This window comes from Aquarana catesbeiana, linkage group LG04, assembly GCF_042186555.1.
Source record: "Aquarana catesbeiana isolate 2022-GZ linkage group LG04, ASM4218655v1, whole genome shotgun sequence".
NCBI lineage: Eukaryota > Metazoa > Chordata > Amphibia > Anura > Ranidae > Aquarana > Aquarana catesbeiana.
Genome location: NC_133327.1, coordinates 458,096,085 through 458,116,911, shown reverse-complemented (window position 1 = coordinate 458,116,911; position 20,827 = coordinate 458,096,085). Strand labels below are relative to the sequence as shown.

The 20,827-nt window shown below is 42.8% G+C and overlaps 1 protein-coding gene across 21 annotated transcripts in view; it reads right to left on the bottom strand.

The window, feature by feature from the left end:
* The window catches only part of AFDN (afadin, adherens junction formation factor), a 386,193-nt gene that overhangs the window by 200,960 nt on the left and 164,406 nt on the right, over positions 1 to 20,827 (bottom strand). The window lies entirely within an intron of this gene.

Here is a 20,827-nt window from a genome sequence, read left to right as displayed (position 1 = left end):
GGGGTCTGCAACAAGCAACACGACTCCAGACCCTCTATTACTCACCCTGTCTATGGGGAAAAAAATAAGGAAAAGAGAAGAAGAACACGAAGAGGAAAAAGAGGAGGGAAGAGATACAAAAAGAGGCAGACTCTAAAGCAGGGGTGTCCAAACTTTTTTCAAAGAGGGCCAGATTTCATGAAGTGAACATGCGTGAGGGCTGACCATTTTGCCTGACTTTTAAAATTAAATGCAAATGAAATATTTTATGCAAAGTTTATTGCAAATGGAATACTATTCATGTCGTAACATTGATGACAATATATGATGATATATAATATATATATCTTCTCTTCTCAGGGTAACAATGAGCTCAGGCGTGTCATGTTTAAAAAAAAAAAAATTATATATATCTCTTCTTTAGTCTCTGACCAATCCCCAAGCACCTCTCGGGGTAAAGGATGAGCTTGAGCGTTTATTATTTTTTTAAATAATAATCTTTTCTTTAGCCAGCCTAATCCACCAGTGCCTCTCACTGACTGAAAGGATGTGGCCCCCACTTGGAATTTACATATATATCCATCTGTGCCCCCCCAAGTATATCCATCTGTGCCCCCCCCCCAAGTATATCCATCTGTGCCCCCCCCCCCAAGTATATCCATCTGTGCCCCCCCCCCCCAAGTATATCCATCTGTGCCCCCCCCAAGTATATCCATCTGTGCCCCCCCAAGTATATCCATCTGTGCCCCCCCCAAGTATATCCATCTGTGCCCCCCCCAAGTATATCCATCTGTGCCCCCCCAAGTATATCCATCTGTGCCCCCCCAAGTATATCCATCTGTGCCCCCCCAAGTATATCCATCTGTGCCCCCCCAAGTATATCCATCTGTGCCCCCCCAAGTATATCCATCTGTGCCCCCCCAAGTATATCCATCTGTGCCCCCCAAGTATATCCATCTGTGCCCCCCCAAGTATATCCATCTGTGCCCCCCCAAGTATATCCATCAGTGGCCCCCCCAAGTATATCCATCAGTGGCCCCCCCAAGTATATCCATCTGTGGCCCCCAAGCTCAAGCATGTTATTTTTTTTTACTGTGAATATACCTATCTTCTTTAGCTGAACAAATCCCCGAGCGCCGTGCTCATTGTCGATGTGCCCGAGCCTGCAAGGAAGAAAGCTGACAGCGCACAGCGCCACCGCCAATCACAGGCACTGTGACATTTCCCCGATCTGCGGACTGCAGATGCAGAGATCGGGAATAGTCACAGTGCTTGTGATTGGCTTTGCGCGCTGTCAGCTTCATAGCGGCTCAGGCACATTGACTTCTGAACACGCCCAGCCACACCCCCCCCCCCGGCTCATCAACAATTAGCCCGGCGCTCAGGGATTTGTTCAGCTAAAGAAGATATATTCACAGCAAAAAAAACATAACACGCTCGAGCTTGGGGGGCCACAGATGGATGCATATGTAAATTCCAAGTGGGGGCCACATCAAACCGGAACGCGGGCCGCAAATGGCCCGCGGGCCGGACTTTGGACATGACTGCTCTAAAGACTACTTATTCAACCATCAAAATCCATAACCTATCCAGCTCTGTCTTTTCAGAAACTGAGCTGGACCTCCTTAGGAAGGGCCTCAATTTTGCTCCACCCAGTGTACCAAACCTATTTGAATTATTTATTGATCTTAATAAGTATATACGTAAGCTTACTATACAAAGATATTACATACTTAAAGAAGCTAAGAATGAGAATAGCACTAATAATACCAAAGTGGAATCTGAAATGTTGCTACCTCCTGAAACAAGCACAGATGAAGACTCTATACTAAACATATTAGAAGAGTTATATCAAGAGGCGCAACCTGAGGGTCAAACAATTCTTGAACCAATAACTGGTCCCCCATGTGAAAGTGCAATAGCCCACATCTCTTTCAGACCCAAATCTTCCTTTTTCCCCTACTGGGCAAAAGGAAGAATTATCTCCACTTTTTATGATATGGTTTTTAATACTTTTAAAATAAAGTTCAATAATGAACTTTACAGCTATGGGAGCCAGGTTTGCCCCTAGCCACGCGAACATCTTTATGGGATTTTGGGAAGAACACTTTATATGGAAAAACAATCCCTTTGGGGCAAACCTGGTCCTATACGCTAGATACACCGACGAAATTCTGATAATCTGGGATGGGTCAGATCAAAACCTCTACAATTTCTTAGAGCACTGTAAGAACAATCCCTTTGGGATAGAATTTACCCACGTCCTAGATGAGAAATGCCTGGTCTTTCTAGACTTAGAGCTGCAGGGTGACCATGATGGCAATATTTCATCCAAAACTCATTTCAAACCCATCAGAGGCAACTCATATTTACACGCTAAAAGTTATCACCATCCCAGGTGGATACAGACTGTCCCCTATGGTCAATTTTGTCACCTGAAACGTACATGCACCAAGAAAGAGGACTATTTGGAACAAAGCAAACTTCTTACAGAAGTTCAAAGAAAAAGGATATGAAACCAATCATATAGAGACAGCCTTTAACAAATATTTGGCTCTCTATGATGATCCACTAGGCGTAAATCAAAATAATAAATCTCGATACCAGACTACTTTTGATACCCAACAGGCCTGTTTTCTCTACCCAATATACCAATAAGGCGTTCGAAATCCAAAATATTATCAAAAAGAATTGGAATGTTCTGAAGCATGACCCTGTGCTAGGTAAAGCTCTCCCTGATCACCCCAATATAGTTTTTCCAAAACCCCGAGATCTTAGGAGCCTGGTAGCCCCAAGTAGGGTTAAGATATCTACCAACAAACCAACTAATGATTGGTCAACAATATTTGATCAAAAAGAGTGCTATAGGTGTAGCATGAAGAACTGTGGCACATGTGTGTACATGTGGCACAGAAAGAAAACCGTAGTAGGGAGAGACGGAAAGGTCCACAAAATTAAACAATTTATAAATTGTGGAACCGAATATGTGATCTATGGCATAGTTTGCCCATGCGGGCGCCTGTATGTTGGCCGCACTCAACGTCCAATGCGAGTCAGAATAGGAGAACATAAATGCAGTATCATCAACTCAAGAGACAAATATCCAGTCCCCCGACACCTCTTAGAGGCCCACAAAGGGGACCCTGCAGTCATGAAAGTTTTTGGAATCGAGTCCATTGGAGGCAAGCTGCATATAGGAAGAAGACACCAGAGGCTATGCAGGCGAGAGGCCTTCTGGATCTTCACCCTTGGCAGTCTGGCCCCCGGAGGCCTAAATGAAGACCCCGAAATACATAAAATAGTATAACATCCTCAGAGTTTATCTAGTGTGCTAGTTCCATGTCCATCTATCAGCATTTTTAATCAGACCATTATTTATTATACATTATTACTACCATTTCCTCTTAAACTTTTTTATATATAGCATTTAGGTCATTATTTAGCAATAAAGATTTTAGGCAATTTATGAGATTTAGGTTTCAAAGATCGTATTAGTCTAATGCTCTGTATACAAGATAGCCATAAAAAATATGTAAAATATGCACATATTGTACGACTAGACTAAAGCATACATGGGCGTATGCATACGTATAATTTTAGAGGCCCTATTTTATTAAATATACCTCTGTCACACGAAAGTATAGCAGAACCAGCATTTGCAGTTTTATCTCTATTCTAATCTTTTTATCTCTTTCCCTGGGGTACATGTATATGCGTGTGTGTATTAGAGGTACTCCAGTTATAATAATATCCGAAATAATGTGCTTAACTAATATATGTGGTTTTCAATAACCTGTATGATACATCGGTTTGCATACCCTTGTACATACATCTTTATTTATAAGTTCTTATTACCAGGTATACTAAATATACATATTTTACTAATATGTTTTATTATATAATTTTAGTGCATCCCTTGCTCATCTTTTTATACATGTGTATACAAGTCCTTTTAATTAAAAATATATATCTATTTGCTAGTCACCATCGACTATATCCATTCAAACATCGATTCACTGTATGTCCTTATTCAGTGGCATGAGTGTCCACACTTTGTGTGCATATACACCCTGTGCCTAAGAGCACCGGGTGTAGCTCCAGCAATATAGTGTTAGTTGTAATTAAAGCGGGGGTCCACCTATCTATCATTTTTTTTTTTTTGGAGTTCATTCAAAAACTTTTCTTCTCATCATTATCTACTCACATGTTCTGTGCAATAAGTCCGCCTGTGTCCGATTTCGTTGTAAAGAATAACTTATAAAATTCACTGAAGGCGGTTTCCATCTTCATTGTGGGCATTTGAAGCCAACAAGCATGTATTTCCTGGATGCAGTGAATGCTGTGCTCCCAGCATTCACTGAGATGTTGTGATGATGCTGTTGCACAATGCATGCTGGGAAGCCTGAGACTAGCTCCCAGGGGACTGTGGGAGGTCTGGGAGAGGCTAGAAACACGCCTACTCCCATGGGAGGAAAACCAGGAAGTGCTAAGAAGATTAGAAAAAAAAAAGGTAATTACGGCGATTTCAATTTTTTTACACAGCATGTCAGCATCTAGGCAAGGAAGAGAATGCATAGAGATAATGTTCAAAATGTGGGTGGAACCCCGCTTTAACTGCTATTAACTCCAGCAATTAATGGTATACTATTGCACATGCATGTGTTTACATGCTTCCGCTACGTGTGTATAACATGTACATACTAGTTGTCTATGCTCTCTCTCCCCCCTGGTTTTAATAATATGTACAATCTTTATTGTTAATATATACGGTTTCCTAACAGTATGTGTATCCAACAGTCCCAGATTCGGTTATCATGAGTTAGCGATTTCGCCCCCCTCAGAGGCTCCTCTGTGAGCTAAGTGCTCCTTATTGCTATCCCTCTTATGCATCGTCCTGACGGTTTGTCTAGCTTTGCCTTCTATCTTTTTTCCCGGCAACATGGCGGCTATTGTTTACAATTAGACGTCATGACCGCACTTCCGCCCAGTGGATCGCAACCAGGAAGCGACGGTGCGGCGTGCATTCCACTCGCTGAGACAGCGTATCAGGACAAGAGACTAGATGCAAGCTGTCGGCTATGGACGCCGGAGTAGCTGCAGCCATCGTAGAGGGGTCCTTTGTGAAGGTGAGAGCTATGGCTTCCCATATTGCAACACTGATTTTATAATACTCATCATACATATTCTCTATGATATTTGGCAATTCCCAATGGCTGGATCAAGGACTGTTGGATGTACAGTATTTACCAACAGATCCGGGTCAGCTTATTGCTGGATACTTGCATTCCCAGTGTGCATGCGCAGTGAAATGGAGTATAGCGAGTCAAATGAAATGAAATAAAATAAAACAAAATAGAATACAATAAACTAATAAATTATCACTATAACAATGCGGCTGAGGTCCACCCCCCCTTTTTGGAACCTCCTACCAATTAAGGGAGTGGATCCCAGTACCAATCTAAGATGAGTTTCCCAGATAGACACATGTATAAATAGGTGCAAGAGACTAGCACAGCTAAGGCTCTGATGAAGAAGGGACACCTTCGAAACGCATTAGCCAGCAGCGGTTCGTATGTCCTCCTCCTAGGACCTGGAAACTGCTACCAGTGGATGAATCGCTTTGCGACTATATGCAGTGCGATTTTTTCTTCCAACATTTGTGAGATTTTAATCTTGTTTTTAATAAATTCATCCTAAGGATAATGCACTAGGCCGGTGCGCTCTTTTTTCTTAAGGTTTATATTGGTAGAGGGATCCATATCCAGCACCTCACTCCCACCTTGATTTAGGCTTACATTGTCTGTGTAATTGCTGGGGACCTTCACCCCCTCTATCTGTCCTGTCTATCTGTTTTTTTAGGAGCCTGGAAAAGCATTGCACCAGCAGATCACTGATGCAATGCTGGTCTCCTGCAGGCTGTCAGTGTGAGCTGTCTCATCATGTACATCGTACAGTCAGGCAGTTTCACATGGACAAGAAAACTCAATTAACTACCACAGCGCTTAACAGCTGTCTTCAAAAAGCGACAGCTAGCACGGGGAACTTCTTCCCGTACTGCTGTCACAGGGAGAGAGGGGAGGGGCTACAGCAGTGGGAACATTTTACATGTTCCCAAAGGTGAACTTATCCTTTAACGACTCCCAGACCGCCCACCGGGGATATACGTCACTACTTTAACGTTAAATACCTTTGTTATGGCAGCAGATAGCTGCCATAACCCCTGGTAATTCTTATTCACGGCTGGATTCGCCACAAAATCACTTTTATGTGTGGCAGGAATTATGCCCCCCTCCCGGGCATCTCCGCTGTTTACCGGAGCCATTGGAAGCTGCAGAAACACTGATCACTGGGAAGGATGGTTAGGAAGTTGAGTGAGGGCATGATGGCCCCCACTGGACTCTCTGCCCTTGGAGGACATCAAACATCAATTCTGCCTTCCGGCCTTAACCGCTTGAAGACCAGCTGCCGTCATTGCGGCAAGGTGGCATGCTCTCGCGAATCGCCATAGATGAACGTCGGCACGGGATCTCGCTTTTGTGAGCGCACGCTCCCATTGGCCAGTGGGGGAGCTAGTCAGTGGGTCCGGCGGACTCGATGTCTGCCAGCCACCTGCGATCGTTCCCCGCAGTGACAGCACAGGGATCTGCCTGTGTAAACAAGACATATCTCCGTTCTGACAGGGAAGATCACACAGATCCTGTCTTTCTGCTAAGCGGGAAGACGGATCTGTGCGTTTTCCCAGTCACAAAGTCCCCCATACAGTTAGAACACACAGTGGGGGAAGACATTTAACCCCATGAACGCCCCTGTTAACCCCTTCCCTGTCAGTATCATTAGTTCAATAACAGTGCATATTTTTAGCACCGATTACTATAATAATGTCACTGGTTCCCAAAAAAGTGTCTAAAAAGTCAGTTAGGTGTCCAATCTGTCCGCCGCAATCCCGCTAAAAATCACTGATTGCCGCCATTACTAGTAAAAAATAAAAATGGCATAAAGCTATTCCCCATTTTGTAGACGCTATAACTTTTGTGCAAACCAGTCAATATATGCGTATCGCAAATTTTTTTTTACCAAAAATATGTAGAGGAATACATATTGGCATAAACTGATGAAGAAATTAGTTTTTTTACATTTTTATGGGATATTTATTATAGTAAAAAATATAGTTCTTTCTTCAGAAATGTCTTTTTTTGTTTATAGCGCAGAAAATAAAAACCGTAGAGGTGATCTAAAACCACCAAAAGAAAGCTATTTGAGGGGAAAAAAGGACATAAATTCTGTTTGGGTACAACGTCGCACGACCACGCAATTGTCATTTAAAGCGACGCAGTGCCGTATCACAAAAAATGGCCTGGTAAGAAAGTGGGTAAATCCTTCCGTTCCTTAAGTGGTTAAAGGGACAATCTTTTTATTTTTTTATTGCTTTTAAGAGGTCCTGTCATGCTTTTTTTCTATTACAAGGGATGTTTACAAAGGAATAAAAGTGATCCAAAAGAAAGTTTTTTAAAAAAGGGACAGTGTAAAAAGTAAAATAAAAAAAGCGTTCATCCCTCCGAACTCGCGTGCAGAAGCAAATGCATACACATGGTGTTCAAACCACACGCGAGTTATCCCTATGATCCTTGGAGCGAAAGTAATAATTCTAGCCACAGACCTCCTCTAACTCAAAATTAGTAACCTGTAGAATATTTTAAAGGTCGTCGATGGAGATGTTTAAGTGTCAAAGCTTGTAGCCATTCCACGAGCGGGTGCAATTTTGAAGCATAACATGTTAGGTATCAATTTTTTTTTTTTTTTTTACAGTTATCGTGGTGTTTTTATTGGAAGCGTAAAATTACATACAGGTCATATACATCCATGGTACAGTGGCATATTGTTCGGATTACAGCAGTGAATAAAATTGGAAAACGAGAAGAAAGAAATAAAAAAAAAAAAAATTGCCGCTGGCAATGTTGTCAATGAGGACAATGATCTCCTCATTGACAACATTGCCAGCGGCTTCCTGGGCTGTCGCTCCGTCCTCCCGCAGAGACAGGCTGTGTACCGTCCTGGCCTCCCCGCCAGACTGCGTCGTGTTTGGAGGCATCCCCGGGGAATCACTGACTGTTCCCTTCCCCCTCTTCCATCAGGAATCACGTCTGTTCTATATACCGCTCCTAAATGTAAGTTGATACTTTGTTTTTATATTGGTGAATAAATGATTTTACTTAGTGGCGCTCCTCTCTCTCTTTTTTACCTGGATGGATCTGAGTTTGACTTCTCTCAACAAGAAGAGCTGCCTTTCGTGAATCTGGCCACACAAATTCCCACAAGAAAAGAAAAGTTTTATTCCGGTGTTTTGTTTTACCTATGACTTATCCTCCAGGGATCCTCTCCTGCATTATAGACTGTTTCCTGGCTCCTGTCCAAGACTTCCAACACCGTCCTGATTACACCGTGATTGATCCAGCTTTTAGACTTTATAATTTTATTAACTTTTATAGTCATTTGCCTTATAGCCTCTGAGCGCCAGTTTATTTGTTTTACAAAGCAGGGATAAACAACGGTTTTTGTCATGTTTGTCCAGGTGAAAAAAGTGAGACAATTGCGCCGCCAGGTAGTAGAAATTAAAATCGGGTAGCGCCGCTCCTCCCAAGTCTGTCGGGTTTTTCAACGTCTACCAGGACAATTTGTGACGGCTCGATCCCCAAACAAATGAATTAAGGATGGCCTCAATAGTTTTGAAGATCCGCAAAGGTAGGTAAATCGGAGCGTGCCATAGCACATATAAAAATTTAGGGAGGAGGACCATTTTAATTAATGGTTAACCCGTCCCATCACCCCGAGGGGTAGTTTAGCCCATGTCTGTGTTTTGCGTTTCATTACTGCTATAAGGGGTTCTAAATTAAGGCTAACATAGTCCTCTGGAGACCGAGTTATCACAATTCCTAGGTATGTCATAACACTGACCCTGAGAAGCGGGGAGCTAGATTGTTCTATGGTTGGCACGCTGATATCAATCGGGAGGATTTGGGATTTATGCCAATTGATCTTTAGTCCTGAGTATCTGCCGAAGTTTTGGATTACCTCCAGGGCCAATTGTAAAGACGAGCCTGCATCCGCAAGGTATAATAACATATCATCGGCATACAGGCTTATCTTTTCCAGCAGAGTTCCCCGGGCAAGTCCCACAATGCCTGGATGCGTTCTAAGGGATGCGGCAAGAGGCTCCACCGCCAATGCATATAGCAGGGGAGAGAGTGGACACCCCTGCCGAGTGCCCCTGAAAAGAGGAAATGCCTCAGAGACCTTCCCGTTGACCAAGATCCTGGTGCAAGGATTTTGATATAATAAACGGATCCATTTAATGAAGCGGGGCCCGAACCCAAATTTTGCAAGGTGTTGCCTTAGGGGATTATGTGAAATCTCCATTAATCGCTGTAAAATATTGCAATTAGAAATATATTTCAGTTGGAGGGAAATATATTTAAAATACTGAGTGTTGTGTTGGTGTTATTGTAATTAGTTCAACTTCAAAGGTTGGCCTTTTGTTCTCCCTGAGAACATCTTCCCTGGGTAGTAAACAACAGCCTTCTTTGACTCATCCAATCAGGCTGTGCCCAATATACATTTACTAGGTACAGTGACCAATTAGGGAGAATTATATTAGCCACACTACAGAAAGGAGGGGGGGATATAATGCTTTGTGACCAAGCTAACTCACTCTTTGGTGTGGGAACAGACAGCAGTCACCATGGGCTGACCTGAAGTTAACAGGTAATCTAATATACTTGTATTTTATACTGTACTGTAAATATGGGTGTTGTGGGTAATTTGTAAATACCATGTAAGCCAGGAGACCTACACTGTACATTGTGTTGTAAATACTGTTGGGTGTGTACTTTGTATAGATTATGTAACCCTATTAATAAATGTGTATTGCGGAACGAACCACCTCTTTGTTGTAAGATCTCTCAGATCTAGATATGTATATGTCCATACTACTACAATGATTGAGGTGTATGCACAAAATACAGAACTAGTCAACAAAGGCATTCCCACAAGTACGTCCACTCGACAGAGTCGAACGCCTTTGCAGCGTCTAGAGATACCACCACTCTAGAACCTGTGATGTCATGTTCAGCTTGGACGTTCATATGGAGCCTACGAAGATTATATGCCGTATTTTTTGCAGGCATAAATCCGGTTTGGTCCGGGTGGATTAGTGAAAGGATCACCGCATTTAAGCGAAGCGCCAGGATCTTGGCCAGTATCTTTACATCCAATTGGAGAAGGGATATTGAGCGATAGGACTCCGGGAATTCTAAGTTTTTCCCGGGTTTGGGTATCAAAACTATATTTGCTTCATGCATGGACGGGGGAAGGGACTCGGATTTAAATATATGAGAAAATAATTCACAAAGCTTGGGAATCAACGTCTCGCTGTATGTTTTGTAGAACTCCAAGGGTAATCTATCGGACCACGGTGCCTTTGATGGGTTGAGTAGGGAGATCGCCTTTGTTATTTCACTTTCAATAATGGGAGCCTCCAGCTGATCTATCTGGAGTTGTGTGAAGCGGGGCAATTCTATGTTGGATAGTAGCGACACTATCTCTTCTACAGAAGTATTAGCGTTAGAGGAGTACAGGGAAGTGAAGAAGGAGCGGAACTCCCCAGCTACTTCATCAGGATCAGTCAGCAACCTACCGGCTGAATCCCGAAGTGCTACCACAGTGGGAGGTCTAGGATCCAGATGTGCTTAATAGGCCAAAAGTCTACCCGTCCGTTCCCCACATTCATAGTGTCTTTCTTTGTTATAAAAGATCTTCCTATCTGCTTTTTCAAAGTATAAGTTGTTCACTATTCTGGATTGTAATTTTAATTGGTCTGCTGCTGATGCAGATGGGTCATTTGTGAAGTTCTGTTCTGCCTCTAAAAGGGCCTGTTCTGCTTGTCTAAGAACCTGGGAGGAAGTTTTGCGGTAACAGGAGATACATTGCGAAAGGATCATTCGGGCATGGGATTTAAAGGTATCCCATATGATCTCTGGGGGTGCTGTACCACTATTCGCATGAAAAAAAAATTCCCATCCACTGGCCACCTCCTCCAGGTCAGGGACAACCGTCAACCAAAATGGATTTAGCTTCCAGTTGTATATCCTAGGGGGAGAGTCGATCCTAAGTGTAATCCAATATGCGGCATGATCGGAAAGGATGCGTGGATTAAATCCTACTTGTCTGAGTAGGGGGGTAAGGGTGCCAGAGAGCAGGATGAGGTCAATACGTGACATGGTATTGTGGGATGTGGAAAAGCAGGAATATGCTTTTCCAGATGGGTTGCGGTGTCTCCACGTATCTATAAGGGCCAAATCCATTATTATCTTACCAAACCTAGTTTGTGGTTGGGTGGAACTGTCTTGGGGTGTCACTGATATGCGGTCTAGCTCCCTACTCATTATATTATTAAAATCGCCCAGCCACATCGCGGGGACGGTGGGGAATTGGGACATGTACGCTATCCCCTCATGTATGACGCTAAGTTGAAAAGGAGGCGGTATATAGAATGCCAAAATTAACATTTCTAGTCCATTCACTTTAGCATGTAAGAATAGAAACCTACCCTGTGGATCAGACCTAAGAGTAAGTAACACAAATTGTACTGTTTTAGCCACAAGTATAGCTACGCCCCTGGAGTTGGCAGAGTAGGGGGCTTGATATAGCCATCCCACTCAGGGTTTCTTGAGTGCCATTTGAAGTTGGCCTGTGAGGTGGGTCTCAACCAATACACTAATGTCCGCCCGTTGGGTCTTGAGATATGCCAATACTGCATTACGTTTGGGTTTAGCCCTGAGACCTCTCACATTCCAAATCAAACATTTGACATCCAGTATGGTAGTATTTTTGTATGTTTATATACTGTGTATTCAGTAACCATGACGTCATCAACATTACCAAATGTGAAAAGACTCCCATCCTCCCTCCGTATCCCCACATATGGACAAGTAAGGGTGGATAGATAGGGACTCCCAGTATTCTGTATAAAAGCTCTTTTGATGTATTGATTACATTGCAAGGATAGTATAGCAGGAGGTAAACACCACTTTCTAGTACTCTTCAGCAGATAATACTTAAACCAAACATTAAACCAAACAGAACATTTTGATCTTAACTGCATTAACACTCCAGCATACCCGGGTAAGCAATGCATCCATTTAAGCACATATGCAGTTTACTGAGACCGAGCATGCCAGGGAAACCTCACTTGCGCCCTAAGGCAACCGTTGCTAAGAAAAAAAAAGAAAAAACAAACGGGTTCCGGGGGGAAACCCGCGACTAGGGGAGCGATAATTCGCTGTAAGGCAAGCAAAAGCATCAGGGGCAAATGCACTGAACTGGGGGACGTGTCCACATTCCCCATTTCGAGTGTCATACCAGATAGCAGCTTGCCAATAGCATTGGAGAACGTGAGTCATACTGAATGTGTTTCTGATGGGCTCCTGTCCAGGCCCAACCACAGGGGAACACACACAAAGCCCAAGGGTAGGCATAATGACAAAAGCACATGTACTGCACAGAGGGTTCATCCAGAATGGTCAAAGGGATCCATATGTTCCGGGAAGCAGATAATCCTCATGTTGAGGGAGTGTGCGTGCCGCTGGGATAAAAGCAGGAAGGTGTTGTGATTGTCATGTACGCTTACAACAGTACCTGTAGGTTGATAAGGCCGCGAAACTCCAGGAGATACATGTCCATGTAATGTCACATTCCATCTCAAAAGTAGGTCATGCAGCTTTCTCAGGCAGGGTCGCGATGTGGAGCTGCCTTGTTCTCAAGCCATGTGAGGACGGATTCAGGCGTGTCGAAAAAATGCGCCCTGTCTTCGCCGACAACTCGCAGCCGCGCCGGAAAGAGCATTGCATAGGAGTAATGGCAGATCCGCAGTTGACGTTTTGCTTCTGTAAACATGGCCCTCTTCTTTTGGACTTCCGCCGAAAAGTCCGGGAATACCTTAATTTCTGTGTTTATGAAGGGTATGTTGCCCTTTAGTCTGGTCAACCGGAGTACGGCATCCCGGTCACGTAAATTAAATAGCTTAGCAATAAATGTCCTTGGCGGAGCTCCTTGAGGGGGGGGTTTAGCCGCGAGCCTGTGTGCCCGTTCCACCACGAAAGTGGTAGAAAACTCCGCTCTCCCAAACGTGTTGATCAGCAGATTCTCTACAAAGAAGGGGGGATCGGAGCCCTCCGAGTCCTCAGGCAGGCCTATAAATCTCAAGTTGCACCTCCTCAGACGATTTTCCATGTCGTCTTGTTTGGCTAGCACCATGTTGAGTTGATGCTGCAAGCGTTCAGTGTGGACTTGTAATGGCGGCACCTCGTCCTCCACGCGGCTAATGCGGGCTTCAGTCTCCGTAACTCGTTCTCTCAGTTTTTATAAATCCTGGCGGATTAATGATACATCCACTTTGACCTCCTCAATCTTGCTGGTCAAAGTGCTCTTACAGTTTGAGATTGCCTCAAGTACCCTTGCCGTGTCCTCCGCTGCCGAATCTGTATGAGGAGAGGAGCCGGCGCCATTTTCTCCCCCAGCTTCCTTGTCAGTGTTCCTGTATTTTGCCAGCTTTGCGGCCGGATCTGTTTTCTGTTTCGGCGGCGACATGCTCCCCAGGGGCCAGGGAAGACAGGAAGTCCAATCGTAGGTAGTAGATAAGTAGTATTAACTCCAGGATCTGATAGTTCGGATGTTAGGCAAGCGGAGCTCTCCTTTCTTGCTCCCTACGCCATGCCGGTCCAGGCCACGCCCCTGTTAGGTATCAATTTACTCGGCGTAACATTATCTTTCACATCATAAAAAGGAATTGGGCTAACTTTATTTTTTAACCACCTCAATACAGTGCACTTACACCCCCTTCCTGCCCAGACCAATTTTCAGCTTTCAGCGCTCTCACACTTTGAATGACAATTACTCCTCAGACTGTACGCATATGAAACTTGCGTCTTTTGTTCACACAAATAGAGCTTTCTTTTGGTGGTATTTAATCACTAGTGGGTTTTTTATATTTTGTGCTATAAAAAAAAAAAAAAAGACCGTAAATTTTGTGAAAAAAATGCCTTTTTCATTGTTTCTGTAATACAATTTTGCTAATTAGTAATTTTTCTTCATAAATTTTGACCAAAATTTATACTGCAATCTTTGGTAAAAATAACCCAAATTAGTGTATATTATTTGGTCTTTGTGAAAGTTATAGAGTCTACAAACTATGGTGCCAATCACTGAAAATTGATCACATCTGATCAGGCCTTCAGTACATCAGGTGTATCTCATTTCTTGAGGCCGGGTTTAAACTGGTGCGACAAACGCTCCGACATTGGGAGCTCATGTCGCGTGATGTGTGAAAATCAATGTTTCCCTATGGGAGCCGTCTTAATTGGTCCGACACAAGTCGGTCCGACTTTGAAAATGATCCCTGTACTACTTTGGTCCGACTTTGATCCTACTTCAGCCCATTGACTATCATTGAAGTCGGATCAAAGTCGGATCGCCGTCTTGCATGATCCGACTTTGGCATGCGACTTGTGCTCTGATGATCTTGAGGGGGAACTCCACGCCAAATTTTAAATAAAAAAACTGGCATGGGTTCCCCCTCCAAGAGCATACCAGGCCCTTCGGTCTGATATGGATTTTAAGGGGAACCCCCTACGCCGAAAAAATGGCGTGGGGGTCCCCCCCACAATCAATACCAGACCCGAAACACGCAGCCCAGCCTGTCAGGAAAGGGGGTGGGGGCGAGCCTCCCCTCCTCCTGGACCGTACCGGGCCCCATGCCCTCAACATGGGGGGGTGCTTTGGGGCACCCCCCCACCCCAAAGCACCTTGTCCCCATGTTGATGAGGACAAGGGCCTCTTCCCGACAACCCTGGGCGTTGGTTGTTGGTGTCTGCGGGCGGGGGGGCTTGTCGGAATCCTTTAATAAGGGGGTGGTGACAGGTCCTCTTTATTTTGGGGGGGGGGGCAATTAGTGTGACTGGTGTACACGAGATGTTACCGCAATCTCCTTCTCAACACACGATCAGTGTGTGAGAAGGAGAACCCGGTAACATCTCTTTACCGCGGTCTGTTGACATTTAGTGATCGGCTGTGAAAGGATCACAGCCGATCACGTGGTAAACAGCCCCCCCGGCCAATGGCTGTTTACCAGCATCGGTGACAAGCAGTGTTCCCAGGAGCACGCCGCCGCCGAGGTGCGATCGCGTGCATGCACCGTGCAAAGTGGGGCGGTACCACCTGTGATCGGCCGTGACTTCATCATGGCCGATCACGTGGTAAACAGCCATACCAAATGGCTGTTCACCCCCCCCCTCAGTGGCAAGCTGTGTCTCCGTGACATGCCGCCACTGAAGGTACAGGGATGTGCACACATTCCCTGTTTAAATGGACGGACGTCATATGACGCCCACCCAGACGAGAGCCGCGCCGCCTGGTCGTAACATGACGGCCGGCAGGCAGCTAAATACAAAACGGTGTGACAAAGTATTGCAATATTTTCCATTTTATGCTCTAGGGTAATGATGGTGAACCTTGGCACTCCAGATGTTTTGAAATTACATTTCCCATGATGCTCAACTACACTGCAGAGTGCATTAGCATCATGGGAAACGTAGTTCCAAAACATCTGGGGTGCCAAGGTTCACCATCACTGCTCTAGGTTGTCTAAAAAAAATAAATAAAAATGATATATATATATATATATATCTATATATAGATATATATATCTATATATAGATATATAGATCTATATATAGATATATATATCTATATCTATATATACATATATATATATATAGATATATATATATATAGATATATATATAGATATATATATATATATATCTATATATATATAGATATATATATATATAGAAAAACTCATGGAACAATGCTTGATGCCAAAATAAGTGTCCTTTACTGAAAAGTTAATCCATAAAATATTGCAAAATACAAGCAAGCCACTGTACAGTTCCGAGCGCCACTCGCTCTTCGTCAGGCTTTTCAGGCTGTGTGTGAAAAGCAAAACCTCACTGTGTTCCTTTATCCACACCCAGTCTGAAACACACCTGTGTCAATTAACTAATTACTTTATACAAAACACCTAGAAATATTCCAAAGTTTCACCTTACCAAATAAAAAACTTACTACCCCAAAACCATCCTAAATTCCCCGAAGGGGATAATTTACAGAACAGGTTCATCATCTTATATCCCAAATAGCATCATCATATCATTTATGAACCAATTATATTCTTTCATTTGATATGCTAAGTGTTTTGCAAATATTAATGAAGAATACATATATGTTATTATTCTTATATATGTCTCAGAGTTCTTTCATGGATTCCGGTCGATGTTCCACTATCTAGCATTTCCAACGGAAGCCTTGTAGTCAATCTAAGGAAAATATAACATATTCAAAAATAGTCATACCTTCTATTCAATCTCGCACTAAAAATTCTTTTAAACATTCTTTTTAAACAAACAGAAACAAATCATAGTCCCTATTCATACCATCCGGGTTTAGGGACTGTAATTTGTTAATCCACCAAACTTCACGTTTTTTTAATTTCAAAATCCTATCACCCCCTCTTTTGTCTTGGGGAATTCCCTCTAGAACCATAAAACGTAAATCAGTGTCTTTGTGGCCCATTTCTGCGAAGTGACGCGATACAGGTAAACTTGATTGAGGATGTCTAATCGTACTACGGTGTTGTGCAATACGGTCTTTAATTTTTTGGGTTGTTTCCCCCACGTACAGGAGATTACAGGGGCATGTGAGAATATAAATCACGTACGAAGACTGACAAGTATAAAAATCGTTAATTATTATTTTCTTATTGGTCCTAGGGTGAAAGAAGTTATTCCCTTTAATGACTAAATTACATTGAATGCAATTGAGACAGGGATAACAGCCTTTTCTTTTACTACCAAGGAAAGTCATCTTCCTCTCATCCTGTCTTTCTGATTTAAATTCGGATCGCACCAAGAGATCGCGCAAAGTTTTATTGCGCCGATATGCCTTCAGTGGAGTTAATTGAAACTCCTCTATATGGGGATAAGATCGTTTCAGTATCGTCCAATGTTTTCTCAATATATTAAAGATCCTATCACTATAACTGTTAAACTGGAAGACAAATGGAATTCTAGGTTTATCGGCTGTGTATCTCTTCTTATTGGGAATGTCAGTAGGATTCAAAATTTTATTTAGTTCGTATCGGATTATCTCTTCTGGATAGCCCCGCTCCTTAAACCTGCAGCACATTTCATCTAATCTTTCATTTCTAACTGTGGTATCACTTACTATTCGCGTCACTCGAAGAAGCTGGCTTCTGATGATAGAACTAAAGACATGGGGGGGATGGTAGCTGTCATATCTCAATAACTGATTCCTATCTGTAGGTTTTGTATATATGTCAGTTTCGATCCGTCCCTGTTTTATGTATGCCCGTATATCTAGAAAGGGGACCGAATTTCCGCCAATATGAATTTTGAACTGGATATGTGGTGAAATATTGTTAATCATCTCATCAAACATTTTAAGTGATTCAATGTTGCCCCGCAATATGACAAAAATGTCATCTATATAGCGCCACCAAGAAGCGCAATGCTCCAAAAAAAGTTCATTCACAAAAATATGTTTTTGCTCAAAAGCATGCATAAATGAACAAGCATATGGCGGGGCAACATTAGAACCCATGGCTACCCCCGTCAACTGCATATAGTACCGATCCTTAAAGAGAAAATAGTTATTATACAAAATCAATCTAAACATTTTCTCAAAAAAAATAATCTGAGCTTCCGAATACTCGTGACAGTTCTTAATTAGGTTTAGCGCTGCTTCAATACCAGCCCCATGAGGGATCGAGGTATATAGACTCGTTACATCCCAAGTAACCAGAATAAATTCATTAGGAATTGGTGGTAAGTCCCTAATTTTAGTCAGAAAGTCACCAGAGTCCTTGATGTAAGATGGAGTGGCCTTTACCAAGGGTGATAATACTTTATCCAATAACTTGGCCGTGGGTACAAAGATCGAATCACTCCCTGACACAATGGGACGTCCTGGTGGGGAGTGTTTGTCCTTATGAATTTTGGGGAGTATATATAGAACCGGAGTGCGAGTATGTGTTGGTAGTAGGAATTCACATAGGTCATGTGAGATTAGTCCTTCTTTTAATGCTGGTTTTACAATACTCTCCAAGATCTTTCTAATACTCCATGTAGGATCCGATTGTAAAGGTTTGTATACTGTATCATCATCCAATTGTCGCCTAATTTCGTTCTCATAAGCTTGAGGGTCCATAATGACTACCGAACCCCCTTTATCCGCAGGTTTACAAATAATATCATTCCGTTTCGTTAATTCCCGCAGTGTCACTCTTTTTTGGGGGGACAAATTGTTAGGTACATGATCTTTGAAATCCACTTGTTGTAACAGATGTTTCACATCTCGGGTAACCTCCTGTACAAACATTTCAACAGGTACATAAGTAGTGGGGGGGACGGATTTGGATTTCATTACCAGTCCTAAACTTTTACTACTTAACTTCCCTTCAGGTATGTCATTATGGGCAAATGGTTTATGAAGAAAATGGACTTTCCATCTGATGTTACGAAATAGGCGATACAGATCTTGATCTAACTGAAACGGATCTAAGTCACACACAGCCTGAAAAGCCTGACGAAGAGCGAGTGGCGCTCGGAACTGTACAGTGGCTTGCTTGTATTTTGCAATATTTTATGGATTAACTTTTCAGTAAAGGACACTTATTTTGGCATCAAGCATCGTTCCATGAGTTTTTCTATTATTTATGGTGGAAGTTTGGGAGTCCACCTTGACGGTGCTTTGATCTAACAAAGTTATCAAGACAAGAGGGTAACCCACCTGATGTTCATTTATTATACTCCCAGTGAGTAAGTTACCTTCATTCGTGATGGATACCAATGGAGCTACATTTTCGTACACCCAAGAAGAGACCACACAGATTATGTCTCAGATCTCTGGTTCCAGGAATTTCCTAACGGGCAATACCCCGGTCTACAACTCTCGCACATGGGATAAATTAAGAAGGAAGCATACATCACTCGAATTGCACGGGCTAACCTTGGCCGAATACCATCGTGTACAACGAATCCCCAGAGGTTTGCGGGTACGTCTCGCCCCGACCCTATTCAGCGATAATGATGAGTTTAAGAACACATTTATGCAGATTCTCAACAAATGCTCATTTGACCTAATGACTTTGACTATTTCATTCATACATAAAGAATTGGCTTCACTGTCGGAACAACTTACTAAGATTGAATCAGAATTACGTACTGCGATGTCTGTGGAAGAGTTTAACAAATGTAAGGAGATGGCCGATGAAAGTATTAACAAATATCGCTGTGAGTTGGAAACTAGAAAACGTACTAAATTCGATCGAGATATTGAGGACTATGAAAGGAACCAGGTATACAGATGGCCCCGTCCATATAATCGACGTGGTCGCAGTGACTATGGAAGCCTTAGGAGAGAGATATCTGACAACTCTTCAGCTAACACAGATACCGATTCCTCATTTAATTTTTTACAAATAGACCGCGGAGAACGGTCCACTACTCGGATGCAAACCAGATCTCGCTACAACAGAGAAGGAAGCCACGACAGATATCGCAATACACGAAGCAATCGGGGCCGACCAAGGGAGACTTAGTCCATAATATCTCCAGACGGGTCCTATCATCGGATGAGGTAGGACTTTTTAACCGTGGTTTATCTTACTGTCCTAAAAATCACTTAGATCCGTTTCAGTTAGATCAAGATCTGTATCGCCTATTTCGTAACATCAGATGGAAAGTCCATTTTCTTCATAAACCATTTGCCCATAATGACATACCTGAAGGGAAGTTAAGTAGTAAAAGTTTAGGACTGGTAATGAAATCCAAATCCGTCCCCCCCACTACTTATGTACCTGTTGAAATGTTTGTACAGGAGGTTACCCGAGATGTGAAACATCTGTTACAACAAGTGGATTTCAAAGATCATGTACCTAACAATTTGTCCCCCCAAGAAAGAGTGACACTGCGGGAATTAACGAAACGGAATGATATTATTTGTAAACCTGCGGATAAAGGGGGTTCGGTAGTCATTATGGACCCTCAAGCTTATGAGAACGAAATTAGGCGACAATTGGATGATGATACAGTATACAAACCTTTACAATCGGATCCTACATGGAGTATTAGAAAGATCTTGGAGAGTATTGTAAAACCAGCATTAAAAGAAGGACTAATCTCACATGACCTATGTGAATTCCTACTACCAACACATACTCGCACTCCGGTTCTATATATACTCCCCAAAATTCATAAGGACAAACACTCCCCACCAGGACGTCCCATTGTGTCAGGGAGTGATTCGATCTTTGTACCCACGGCCAAGTTATTGGATAAAGTATTATCACCCTTGGTAAAGGCCACTCCATCTTACATCAAGGACTCTGGTGACTTTCTGACTAAAATTAGGGACTTACCACCAATTCCTAATGAATTTATTCTGGTTACTTGGGATGTAACGAGTCTATATACCTCGATCCCTCATGGGGCTGGTATTGAAGCAGCGCTAAACCTAATTAAGAACTGTCACGAGTATTCGGAAGCTCAGATTATTTTTTTTGAGAAAATGTTTAGATTGATTTTGTATAATAACTATTTTCTCTTTAAGGATCGGTACTATATGCAGTTGACGGGGGTAGCCATGGGTTCTAATGTTGCCCCGCCATATGCTTGTTCATTTATGCATGCTTTTGAGCAAAAACATATTTTTGTGAATG